Source organism: Octopus sinensis, linkage group LG6 (assembly GCF_006345805.1).
Source record: "Octopus sinensis linkage group LG6, ASM634580v1, whole genome shotgun sequence".
Taxonomy (NCBI): Eukaryota; Metazoa; Mollusca; class Cephalopoda; order Octopoda; family Octopodidae; genus Octopus; species Octopus sinensis.
The window spans coordinates 54,462,072-54,476,289 of NC_043002.1; the positions used below are offsets into that span (position 1 = coordinate 54,462,072).

The 14,218-nt window shown below is 35.5% G+C and overlaps 1 protein-coding gene across 10 annotated transcripts in view; it reads left to right on the top strand.

The window, feature by feature from the left end:
• LOC118763919 (putative protein TPRXL) overlaps positions 1-14,218 on the top strand; it is a 185,423-nt gene that overhangs the window by 30,576 nt on the left and 140,629 nt on the right. For 5 of the 10 annotated variants that reach the window (XR_004999681.1, XR_004999689.1, XR_004999683.1 and 2 more), the window contains one exon: positions 12,725-13,077. The exons of 2 other annotated variants lie outside the window; for them this stretch is intronic. The gene's annotated coding sequence lies outside the window, so the exon portion shown is untranslated. Of the gene's footprint in view, positions 1-284; positions 316-4,437; positions 4,545-12,724; positions 13,078-14,218 lie in introns of those variants that run through there. 3 more of the 10 variants (XM_036503903.1, XR_004999682.1, XR_004999688.1) reach the window with 3 other exon arrangements.

A 14,218-nucleotide genomic window follows, 5' to 3' on the forward strand; every position in this document is an offset into this window, starting at 1 on the left:
CATTATATACAATTATTTATAGAGATTATTTTAGATCTTGATTATAATATTTATATATATTTTCATTGATAATTTATATATATTAGTCATTTTAAATATTTATGTAATTAGATATAGACTAATATTGATATTAGATTATGGGTTTTCTACCTTATAAATTAAAGTTAATATTTAACATTATAGTCGATTTCGATATAATCATATTTAATAATAGAGTTTATTATAAGTAAAATTATTATATTATATATATTATTTATATCTTAAAAATATTGATTATATTTTAGATATTTAAACCACCTGATGAACGACTGCGACTCAAAAATTTGAAGAAGTTAGCAGGCATGAAACGATCGTAGTGTGATATTAATTATATTTTTTTAAATAATTTTGTTATATATTTAAATAATATAAATTAAATAATCTTATGTATTGGCTTAAGTTTTTCATTGTTTGATTTGCCTAATAGTGGTTTTGTCTCTAATTTAATATAATATAATATTTTACTATAAAATTGGATTCAATCCTAAATCTAATTTTTCCCTGTAAGTTTGGATTTATTCCCTAATATTTTTATTATATATATATATATATATATATATATATATATTAATAAATAAAACATATGCATATATATATACATATATGTACGTATCTATCTCTACATGTATATATACACGCATATATGAGTACAGTTCACAAAAAATACGTCGAACACAATGAGAAACGAAAACATAGACACAAACACAAGGAACTGGACATTTTTCTTAAACAACAAAAAAATAGAGTACAGGACAAATAACACAAAGAAAAAACTCCTTCTTCAGTCGCCATGGTTTCATCTACTCTACGTTTCGATATCAGAGTAAATGTGCTTAACAGAGTGTTTACGTATAATCACGATTTAGGTTAGTTGAAATATGTTTGTCACATATTTCAACTGCTAAAGGCAAATAGACTGCAGTTACCGTGGAGAAAAAGAAATCTCTGTTATGGTAAAAAGGTGTGAAAATAAATACACCTTTAATCAAAAATAAAACCCCAACCTTATTTTTCCTTAGGTTATATGTATGAATTTAACTGAATAAATTCCCTGTTTTTATCTAGTTTCATCAAACAAATTACTTGAAAATAATGAATCGCGTAAAAGAAATGAACAAGTTATGATGTCATAATTCTATGTATCGAAATTTTTAACCGAAATATAGAGCAAAGGAAGAAAATGTCAAATATGTGACCTCTTCTGAGGTGAACAATCGTGATTGAAATAACGTCAGGATAGAACATTTTCTTAATTCTACAAAATATCTCGTTTCATGAAACCATCAAAGCAGCAGGTGACGGACGGACAGGGATATATGGCTTTTATTACAATATAGATTCTATAGCTGATATTTATTGAATAATAATTCATGATAAAATTTAGAAACGTATAGATAAATGCATGTATATGCTTTTGATCTTCATAATTCTCTTAAAAATGGGCGCAAGTGGTTCTTGCTCATGATGAACACTAGAGAGCAAAAGTCTAGTAAGTTGTTAGTAAACAGTTTTTGAGAATCTAGTACGGTTTCTGTTTCAGTTAAGTCATTACATTTTTTCAAGTACATCCCTACAGTCGGTATGAATATTATACACTCTTATTTGTTGTTCCAGTAAATTTAAAGCTTTGTATGTGTATCAAATATAACTCTAGTATGGCTGCAAGCAAGCCAATGTGGTTAAAAAGATCGCTTTGCAATCAAGTGGTTTCGGGTTCAGTCTTACAGCAGGTACCTTGAGCAAGTGTCTTCTACTATTGTTCTGGGTTGACCAATACTTTGAGAGCAATTTTGGTTGACGAAAACTGTGTGGAAAACCGTCCATGCATACCAGCCTCTCCTCTCCTGATGTCATCCAAAGGAAAGGCCGATACAGCTTGGCACTAGTGACGTCGCAACTCATTTCTACAATTGGAGCAACTAAAAAGAAGTGTCTTACTTAAGAACACAACACACAGTTCGGTCCGGAATCGAACTCACTATCTCATGATTGTGAGCATGGCTCAGTGGTTAGAGAGTCGGGCTCACTATTTTCAGTTGCTCCAGTTGTAGAAACAAGTTGCGACGTCACTAGTGCCAAGCTGTATCAGCCTTTGCCTTTCCTTTGTATAACATCAGGGGAGGGGAGGCTGGTATGCATGGTCTTCCATAAACAATCCTGCCCAGACTTGTGCCAAGGAGAGTAACTTTCTAGGTGCAATCCCATGGTCATTCATGACCAAAGGGGATCTTTACCCTTTACCTATATATATATATATATATATATATATATATATATATATATATATATATATATATATCAGGGGTGGGGAAACTTATTAGTGCGTCGGGCAAAAATTTCCGAAGAAAAAGGTCCCCGGGCGTCTCACAAGTTCTAACTCTTATATCTGTGTAAGTCTTCTATATAATTATGTATAATTCGAGATACATTAATGAAGATAAGTTTAAGGCAAAAAAGAGTTCGATAAAATAAGTACCAGACTTCTTTAAAAATGTATTAGGGTCGATTTGTTCGATTAAACCTTTCAAGGTAATGCCTTAGCATGGCTGTAGTTCAATGACTGAAACAAGGAAAAGGTCAAAATATGGCCGAATGGTTGAGAAATTCACTTCGCAATCCAGAGTTTCCGAATTCCATCGCACTGCAGGACATCCTGGGCATTTCTCATTTACCATAGCTTCTGTTCGACCCACGCCGAGCGAGTGAAACAGTAGACGGAAACTTCTTGGAAGCCGTTTATTTGGATTGTATCTGCAATTTAAAAGTCCGACCTGACACGCCACTGTCAGCGACGACTCTGCTTGAGAATTATGTGATGAGTACATCTTCAGTGAATTAATTGGCCATTTCACAAGCTAATTTAATGAGAGAGTTGTGAAATTGATCGAACAACTGAATAGTCATCGTCGAAAACCGACGGAGATCCTCAATTTTACTTTGTCACCACTGGTAACAGCAATAACAATATCAAGAGTAATTATATCTATATATAACCTGTAGTCGTTTCAGTAAATCCAAAAATAACTTAAATTCGATGAAATAACTACTTCCGTAAAACGTACAATGCATGGTAGCCTATATTATTTTCATTGAGAGAGACAAAGGTACAGACATACACCCTCACACACATATAATACTCAACGATAGATTCTCTATATCTTGACATTCTTTTTCACCTACACATACAATGCGTATACGCCACTCGCACGTTACACACGCACAGAGGCATTCGTATATTCACTCTATTGTACATTCTTTTTCACTCGCCCTTTGCGTCATTGACGCTCAGCAGTCAATATGGTTACACCTACACATTTACGTATATATATTTATATCAATTGGTGTATTTGAAAAGAGAAAAAAGAAGAAAAAAATTGCTGGCTTTGCTCTCTGATACCCAGCACACCCAAAAGAGCCTAAGGCTTGGTCCCCACAACCAGGATCTGGTGTATATTTTAAATATTTACACATCCACGGCCTTTTTTTTTTTTTTTTGTAATCTACTCTATTCAGGTCCGCTCAAAATGATTTAGGATTATTTCACAAACACACGCACGTTGTTCACTTTATTCAAAGGCACCCACTTCTACCCACTTTAAAGACATCATTCCCATGTAACATGTGATAGCACCTGTGTTTGTCATCCTCGGTTGAACTCCAGAAATAATTGACACCATCTAATTAACTACATTGTCTTATCGCTTAACTTTTACATTGTTCTATACGTTCCACTTATAAAGCGTCACATACACGTGTGTATATACATTGTATATGTACACACGTATATATAAATATATATATATATATATATATATATATATATATATATACATATGTACACTGTACACCCCACCCCGTATATATATATATTTAAAAGTATTTTATCTCTTGTGTATAAATATGTATGTGTATGAATATATATGTACATATGTGTATATAAGGTTTATTATCTATGTATATCTACACACACACATACATTTATAAAGGGTTCCACCCTCTCGTTTACATTTCTCTTATGTCACTCTCTTACGACAGTATAAGAAATATCTATAAATAAATCTTCCTAATGAACTTGAGCTCAGTGATGCAAGAATCAAGCTCCCGACGTACTTGCTCTACCTTTGGCGCAGTTTCGATTTTCGTTCGAAGCCAGCTTATTTCACTCAATTTATAAGCATTCAGAACAGCGTTCACGTCCCACCTCCAAAAAAAAAAAAACAACACCACCACCGTCGTCACGTTTTCCCGAATTCACTGAACGACACGTGTAACAACCAGTTTGACACCCACTAACCAATGACGCGAATGTGTGTGTGTGTGCGCGCGCCTATCAGCCACAGACATGTTGACGGTAAGACCATCGGGTAACTGACAATAACAATTCGTTTTCCGGTTAGCGTTATACTTAATTCACGTTATTAGTTTTATTTATGACGAAATAAATACGAAAATTTCTCATTTTTCATTCTAAGTTACCAGAGAAGTTTACACGCCTATGGAAAGAAGTAATTATTGGCTTAAATATTTTAATTATATAATTAAAAAAAAATTTCTTCCCTTATTATTATATGCTTATCCCTCATTTATTATAGACAAAGCAGATGGAGAATTATCGTAATGGATAATAACCAAACAATTTAATGACAGTAAGCTAAACTTATTGTGCTAATGTATTTTTGTTTTGTTCTCTAAAGGAGAATTGAAGGTCTAAAATTTAAAACATCAGAGTCATCTCCCTTTTAGACCCTATTTTAATATGTCAATGTCGATGAAAACTAATGGAAATAAAATCAAAAGGGGTCATATTCACCCCCTTCTTTCCTGGCGAAGAGACCTGCTCAACGAAACATTATTAATTCTCCTTATCGCACAGAACACAAACTTCTTTGGTACTGTGAGAAGAATTGAGATTTGATTGAAGTGGAGCTTTGCGTCTACGGTGATCCAATTCGTGTCGTCATTGAATCACAGCGTTATCGATCGTAATTATTAAACTAGATAATGCAGAAAAGATGAAGTACATCACCGCATTTGTAAACATCGTGTTCAACGAATATAATGTATTTGATTTATTTGCTATTACTTTTACATATATTCTTACTATTAAGTTTCTTTTCTTCTTCAATATAATTGATTATTTATTTTAAAACTGCTTTTATAGTTTATGTATTCTTTTGCTTTTATTATTTGCTAGTCTATAAGGTGGCGAATTGGCAGAATCGTTAGCATGCCGAACAAGATACTAAGAGGTATTTCGTCCGTCTTCACTTTCTGAGTTCAAACTCTGCCGAGGCTGACTTTCCTTTTCATCCTTTCGGGTTGGGCACAGAGGTCGATGTAATCGACTAGCCCTGCCTCTAAGATCCCAGGCCTTTGCCTTTAGAAGAAAATAAGAAAGGATTACTTAGTATATATATTTTGGTTATAAAATTTATATTTGTCCACTCGACGAAATTTGAACAATTTGAGTTCAAATCTTGCCGAGGCCAACTTTACCTTTTCGCTTTCCGAAATCGATGAGGTGCCAGTCATGTAACTTGTCAATTTAATCGACCATACTCTTGTGCCAATACTAGAAATCAATGCAACTTATTGACCGTAAAATGGTAAGGCTCTGAAAAAATTACTTGTAATATATTTACTTGCGTCCCTTCATCGAGGTCGATTTTACATTCCATAGCGCCTGATTAAAAAAAAAGAACAAAACAGCTATCCAGTTAATTACTGGGTTTAAGTTAACTGTCTTCTCCCCTTCCTTCCAAATGTGTGACTTTGTACGTACGTTATAAAGCAATATGACTCCTGTTGTACTTTATTCCCATTTAACCCCTAATTGACGTTCAATTAGATCAAAAGTGTTTAAAGTGTGACCATCTCGCTTTTTTTTTTTTTACTCCTAGCAGTGTACTCCAGGGACTTCATTATTCAAAGTGTCTTCCTTTCAAGACAGTGGAATATGATTTGAGTGAAATTTGATTACTATTTCTAGCAGGTCAAGCGACCGCATAGTGACCCACTTATTGGTTTGATAATACGAGTGGCACAAAATAAGCCGGTGAGCTGGCAGAATCGTTAGCACGCCGAGAAAGATGCTTAGCGGCATTTCGTCTGTTTTTACGTTCCGAGTTCAAATTCCGCCGAGGTCGACTTTGCCTTTCATCTTTTCGGGGTCGAACACTGGTTGTGCCAAAATCTGAAATCAACATGTGTGATATGAAATATAACTGTTGTTAACAAGCCAACGAAAGAGTCTTTATTTGTACAATCTACCTACTAGAATAGTAGTCAAATCTTTCTCAAATCACTATATTAGTTTAAAAATAATAACAGGACATAGAGATATGGTAATGTGCACAGATGACAAAGTGAATAAGTGAGAGTGTGTGGGAAGTTGGGTCTCATAGCTGCTGACAGTAGATTTCATTTCTCTATTTGGCTATTGTCTTTAGTTGCTGCCTTGCTTTGGATCATGGTCCCTAACTGATGGTAGCTGTCTCTGACTCGAGTTTGTCATTCATTAACTAACTGATTGAGTTGTTACGATCCGACTAACTCAGTTGTCACTAACTGAAGTGACTAACCGATTCTTGCTTGGGGTTCTTGCTTTTATAACTATCCAGAAGGATAGACATATCATTGAGAACAATAGATTTAGTTGGTGGTATTTGTTATCTTAATTCTAGCTTTTGGTGGTCTAGGAGAGGTTAGAAAGGTCAAGTGGTGAACACATTATTTCGGCTTAGCTAAAGCAATCTGGCAAATGTAAAACTGCTGTCACAGAAAACTATGTTTCACCGTGAGAAAAGTTCTGTTGAAGTGTTAATTTAAATTTGGCTATGGTGGATCGAATCCACTTCATGTCTGCAAGTTTCACTACACACACACACATGTATATATATGTGTATATATATATATATGTGTGTATATATATATATATATATATATATATATATATGCGCGCTTGAGTCGTCTAAGAGACCATAAGTCAGGGAGAAGATGCATTCGTATAACTGCTTGTAGAGTAGGTATATTGTCTGAATTTTATAGTGTTAATTATCCATCACGGCTGGTCTTGCCAATCGGTTTCGCGCGAAGTTATATAATGGAATGTTAGGCAACAAACCAGTTATATAAGATACGCTCGTCAGAGATAGCCGACATGGAAGAGGAAATGGCGACCGCTCTCCACTGTTGGAGGTGCTCAGTTCCATCTCCAACTGTAGAGAGCGGTCACCATTTCCCCTTCCATGTCGGCTATCTCTGACGAGCGTATATCATATAGCTGGTTTCTTTGCTATTCCCTGTATTGATGGTAGTAGTCGTAGTAGGTTGGTGGCTTTGGTGGTTGTTGTAGTAGTGATGGTGATGTTACTGGTGATGATGATGATGATGGTGACGGTGATAGTGGTGGTGGGGGTTGTGATGATGTATCAATGAAATAGGTCAATATTTTAGTCTTACCTTGTTTTACTCTACCTGGAAAATTATCACCACTGTTTTTTTACACCTGAAGATTCGCCTGCGCCCCACCCTAGAATATTCTATGTGAAGAACTACCAAAGTCTGGGATGACAATTCGTCGAGTTATATTGTTAATGATGTTTGAACATTTCGAACATGATGCTTTACGAAACTGTTTCACAGTTTAATACAGTTTAATTTGCTTATACGAATTAGTGAAGGTGTGTAGCTTACTGGTTAGCGTATTCGGCTCACGATCGTATGGCTGTGAGTTCGATTCCCATCAGCGCATTGAGTCGTTGAGCCAGACACTTTATTTTACAGTGCTCCAGTCCTTTCAGTTGTAATGAGTTCAATGGGCCAGATTTGTTACATTCGATGTGTCTCACTGAGAACTACTTTAAGGGTACTCGTATCTGGAGTGCTCAGACACTTGCACATTAATTTCATGAGCAGGTTCGAATCAACTGGAACACTCACCGTCGTAAATGACGGAGTGCCAAGCCATCCAAATTAGTAAAGGAGACGACTATAATTGCGTTGGAAACTTCATAACCGCACTGTCATAACATTTACATGTGTAGCTATCATCAATGGAATCTATATGATATATAAAAGCTAGCGAAGGATCTATTTTGACAGAAAATAAAGCCAAAGCTCCTTCTTTCATACTCTATTAAAGAAGTAAGTACTCATTGTATAATGTTGTGTTGAACCGCAAACCCGCAAAAGAAAAAGAATGACGGTTTGCCTTCAACCATAGATCTGCTTGATCAGGATTGATCTAGAGGTAAATAAAAACGACAGCAAATTATAGTAGAAAATATTGTAAAATAATGATGAGGTTACATACAGAATTACAAAACAATTGTGATTTATAGTTTAAAGCTCGATTTCGTAGTAACGAAAAATGGGACTGAGTGACATTCATCCCCCCTTTTTTTTTTAGATATATTAGCGACTGAATTGAAGTCAGATCGTTATACTCGATGATTGAAACTAGACTGTCGACTCAGTCTGCGAGAGCATACTTCCACTGTTGTAAGGCTCGTTTATGACGTTCATTATTGATTTCTTAGAAAACAACAGCCCAAGGCCTCAGATATTTAAATGAACATTAGCGACATAAGGGAAGTAAAACAGGCACAATCGGGAATCGATACTGGTTCATAAACTCGGCTCACAATGTAACAATTATTGATTTTATTTAATTAGTCTCGGTTTTATATATAATTGGGTGGAAATGGGATGTTGGGGAATCCAGATGTGTGTTCTGTTTTTTTACAATGAGTTTCATTCAGCAGTCGAACCTATTTACTAGACTCAGCTGTTCCTGAAGATGTGGAATACTAGTATTTTAACTGGTATCCCTGCATTACAAAAAGTGTTGCATTCCTGAAACTCTTGCCGTAACGCACAATTCTGTACCGAGGAATATATTTTCTCATTGATTTCCATGTAATAAATTAAGATGCCAGTTGACGGAATGTTTACGAAAACAAAATTAATAAAAAAAACAAACAATTTTAATGCATAAAAATATTTTGTAAACGCACACACTATAGGTGCAGGAGTGGCTGTGTGGTAAGTAGCTTGCTTACCAACCACATGGTTACGGGTTTAGTCCTATTGCGTGGCACCTTGGGCATGTGTCTTCTACTATAGCCTCGGGCTGACCAAAGCCTTGTGAGTGGATTTGGTAGATGGAAACTGAAAGAAGCCCGCCGTATATATATATATATATATATATATATATATATATATATATATATATTTGTATTTGTATTCTGTGTTTGTCCCCCAATATCGCTTGACAACCGATGCTGGTTTGTTTACGTCCCCGTAACTTTGCGGTTCGGCGAAAGGGACCGATAAAATAAGTACTAGACTTACAAAGAATAAGTCCTGGGGTCGATTTGTTTCGACTAAAGGCGGTGCTCCAGCATGGCCGCAGTCAAATGATTGAAACAAATTCAAGAACAGAAGAATAATACAAAATGTATATACAATAAACATTTTAAGCGAAGTACTTTAGGAAATAATTAAGAATGCTGCAGTATATTCTAGTAGGGTACGTACTCATCGCAAAATATGTTCATTACTGCGTAATAAATCTAGTATAATGGGAGCTCCTGCTCTGAAGATCATTGTCGTTAGCATCTGTAACAGGAGTGAATAACTTCCTTTTTTTTTTTGACATTTACAGTACACCACTCCTTTGTACAGCTCAGTGTAGGAAATATACTCATTATAAGCTCTTCTAATTTTTATAACATTCACGATTAGAATCGTTATCAGTAAAGGATTGCAAACTTTCCTCTATAAGCGACAATCCTTTAGCCATATTTTTGCAATCTCTGTGGCGGAGTGGATGAGGCTTCTATATTCTCTTCTTACTCTGCATCTCATTCTTGTCCTAAAAGCATTTGTTTCTCATTAGGCAAACGTTCTGTCTGGTACTTTAGCAACTCACACTTATCATCCTCGACTATTCAATTCTACATCGTTTGCTAGTGTTACAGTATCCTGCTGAACTTGATGCAGATCTTCTATTGGTTAAAAAGAAAAACAAAAAGAACCTATAAAGCCACAGATTCAGTCTGACCATATTTTCTTCCAAACACCATTCATAGCAGAGGGTTTCACGTAATTCCTTAACTCTGCTGGCATCATAATGTTGAACTATTTTCAGTAATCTCTAACTGAAAGCTTATCTTGTCCATCAATCTTTTTAATGATTTATTTCAGAGTCCTTCTTAGATAATGTGCTTTAAAGTTAGCTATAACACCTTGGTTCAAGGGCCGGAGCAAATATATTGTGTCCTTGGCAATGCATTGGTGCATTGTCTAAAAGGAAGAATGTTTGTTGGAAATATTACGCCTGATGCCGTACCCTTCTACAGTGTGGCAAATAAAGTTTATAAACCACGCTTTGAAAAGGCTTACATTCACACAAGCCTTATTTGAACGTCAAATCAGAGGTTGATTAAACTAAGCGTAACACTTGTAAGTCTGGATTTTCTGGATGATACATCAGTAAGGATTTGAATTGCAAATCACCAGCAGCATTTCCTCCTACAAGAAGCATCAGACGAGTTTTGGAAGTTTGTAAACTTGTTAATTTTTCTAACTTGGCATGTGCTTCCAAGAAAACCCAGTTTTACTAACGTTGACTTTTTTTGTGTGTCTAGCCTCCTTCATCAATAATTCTTTTTCAGCCCCTCGGGATAATTGGTTGCAATCTCTATAGCAGTACTGGAAGCTTCACCGGTCATTTTATTGCTGTGCAAAATATGGCGCCTCTTAACCTTTCAAAGTGTCTTTTGCTAGCCAGAGAAAGGTTCTGTATCTGATATTGCAAACCGTCACACAAATCGTCATCCAAACGAAAGTTTGAATGACTCCTATGTCTATCGGCACTTTACGGCCAGTTTGATCATCTCTTCAAACATTCTAGAGCCATTCAAATCCACAAAAGTAGTTGTTTGTGCACTTGGCCTATTTTATTTTCATTGTTATGTATCTTTTCCCACAGTAGACGTTGCAGACTTCAATGTATTTACTATACTGCTGAGTTTTTCTCCAGCATAAAACTTTATTTCAGATGTCAAAATTTAAGTCTATAGTAATCCTTTTACGATTTCTTTTCGCACAACTACTTTAACTTCTCCTCAATGACTCCTTTTCAGTTATCTTGATTAAGGTAATGCCTCAATTTGTACACGTTTGTAGTTAATTCGCAAAGCAATGGTGTCAGACTAGAAAACTCACACGTAAAATTAATGTAGTAGAATCTGAAAAATATTGAGGGCGTTAGCATAAAGCAGCGGACATATTTTTTCAGATATTTTTTCAGACGTAAGAGTGGAAATGAGAAAAAAAGGAAAGAGTAGAGAAGTAATGCTGAAGAAATGAAGCTGTATCACTGGAAGGATTAAAATTTATATCAATACCCAGATCAATTGAAATGGTGTACGTACGGAGGATGTGGATAGGGGTTGTTAAGAAAGGTATGCTGATGAGACGGAAAAATGTCGGCAGGAAGGACTGGGCATATTAGGGAGTCAAACCAAATATATATTATTTTTAAAGAAAATTAGTTGTGGTAACTCGTGATTTTAGTCCTTAAGATTGTAAAAAAATTATCTGAGCCTCTGTAAGGGCAGAATTACCGAGCATATCTTATAATCAGTGGTCATACAATTTGTTTATGTGCTTGTATCTGTAGATATTTATGTAATAACACTCACCCGCCAACCTCTGTATATAAGGATGTTAGTCTTAGAATAACGTTGTAGGGGGATAGAAGTCGTTATATAAATAATGTTATTAGAAGAATCATATGCAAGGACTGATGAAATAGCCACTAGAATTCAAATACTTTGGTCAAAGGGGGTATTTTTTATGGCTTAAATAGAGGAGGAAGAATAGCATGCAGGATTTTTGTGCGACCTTTGAGACAGTCGGAGAAAAGGGTGCAATAATCCACACCAGCCCTCTAGCAGCAACATTACAGGAAATAGTAAGTCAAGATAGTGAGTTAACTTACCTTGGACGAGAGATCATCTGAATATTAGAAGCAGAGAGTAGAGAGAACTCCGCTCAAGGCACCCAAGAATCAGGTCGTAGTGTTAAATCGGGTGACGGTTTAAATCTACTTTCAAAAACAGGTACACAATCATTCGACGGACTTCTGCAGTTCTCAACTGCCCACTTTCATTCATAAGGCTTGGGTCAACTCAAAGTTATTGGAGGAGATATTTGCCTAAGCTACCGCTCTCTGGAATCTTACAAGAAATCAGAATTTTGCACGGAATTTCATGACAACTCGACCATAACTTTCTCATATAGCTCCAAATCAACGAAAACTATATGCTATTCAAACACTAGCAGAGGATCCTCAATGCTCAATCTGCTTGAAATGATAGCTGTATCTCCTCTAATACCATACTATCTTTAAAAAGTACACGTTGGATAATGTCTTGAAAAACAATAACAAACAGACAAAAAAAATTAAGGAAGAAAAATGATCACTGTCAGAATAACTTTGATCACAAGCCCGCTTGATCAGAGCTGACCTCATCGGGCTAAACAATAACAACGGCTTGCCTTAAATATCTAGGGAAAATAGTGGGCTTAAAATGACGAAGTTACCTATAGAATGACAAATTAATTGTGATTAAGCTATGAAATTCTTACATTCTATCCATTTTCTGTAATTCAGATCGCCTCAGGGTCCCAGCAGACAAAAAGGAAAAGACGTTGCCCGGAGGATGGCGAGGGAGATTCACTGCAACAGCCACTCTGACTCACGGGACTCGCACTTTTATCGTTCAAATATGAAATGGAGAAAAGATGGTGAAAAACAGAATTCATAGAGTCAAATAAAATGACCTGATGAAACAAGTATCAGCAACATACTGAAATTCGATTCACCAGAGTATGCTCCTCCTCTGTTAGATGCGTCGCTGTAAGAAACCAGCATTACTTACTTGAGATGAGGGATCTTTTCGGTTTGAACGGCAGTTTTTAACATAATTTCTAGGTAACTAAAAAATTTTAACTTCGTATACTGGTAGAATGTGTTTATAAAACATCTTTTTCTCTTGGCTTTATTGAGAAAATTCTATAGTTTGTAAGATATTTGTGGGTTTTTTTCTTCAATTTCTGCAATTTCAACCAATCAATGACGTGTATTGAGTTAAAAAAACATTCTGTGCCGTATGAATATGTCCCTCGTTTAAGAAACAGATTGGGTTTATTTACATTTGTGAAGAAAAAAGATACCCTTCCCCCCACCCCTAACCCTAACTAAACCTAACCCTAAAACAGATTGAAATGCAATAGATCGATACTAGGGTCATAATTATGGGTGACAATTTCATATGACACCGCTAGAAAAAACTGCTGTTCAAACCGAAATGATCCGAGATGAGTAACACCCGACATTTGACTAACAAATCCAAGAAGCTTTTTGTTATATGTTGAAGTTAACATTTAAGTAAGATATACATAGCTTTCACTCCAGAGAAAAAAAAAAGTGGTTAAGAGGTTAACTCAGATAGACACTAGACATAAGGTAATGACAGTTGGCAAAATGAATGTCAAGTTATTTGTCCTTTGTCCACCCTTCTTTGTCAATCGGAAGATAAAACAAAGTTTGCATCTATATAATTCTTCTTTCTTCGCTAAGATGTGAGACAAATTTAAAAGGTTTTAAAAATCATCTTAATGTTAGTAAACATTGCAGTTTATCGGTTTCTTTTCAACATTCACTCACCGTATTCTCCTCACCACACGAAGCACTAGACAAGATCACTACTTGAGACACAAAACTGATACGACCTTAAATATAGTTTATAGACCCAATAAAAGGGTATATAGTTATTTGCATTCTTCTGGAAATTACAGAATACTAATTATGATACTCTGTTTGTATATGTGAATAGCAAAATTAATTCCTGATATGTAAGGCAGAATCGCTGGTAGCACTTCATCTGTCCATCTTTACGTTCTGAGTTCAAATTCCACGAGGAATTTGCCATTCATCTTTTTCCGGGTCGATAAAATAAGTACCAGTTGAACACCGGAGTCGATGTAATCAACTTACCCCTTCTCCGAAATTGCTGTGCCAAAATTTGAAATCAATATTAATTCCTGATATTAGTACAAGACCCCAAATTTTTATGAATGGAAAACAGTCGATAAAAAATTTGCT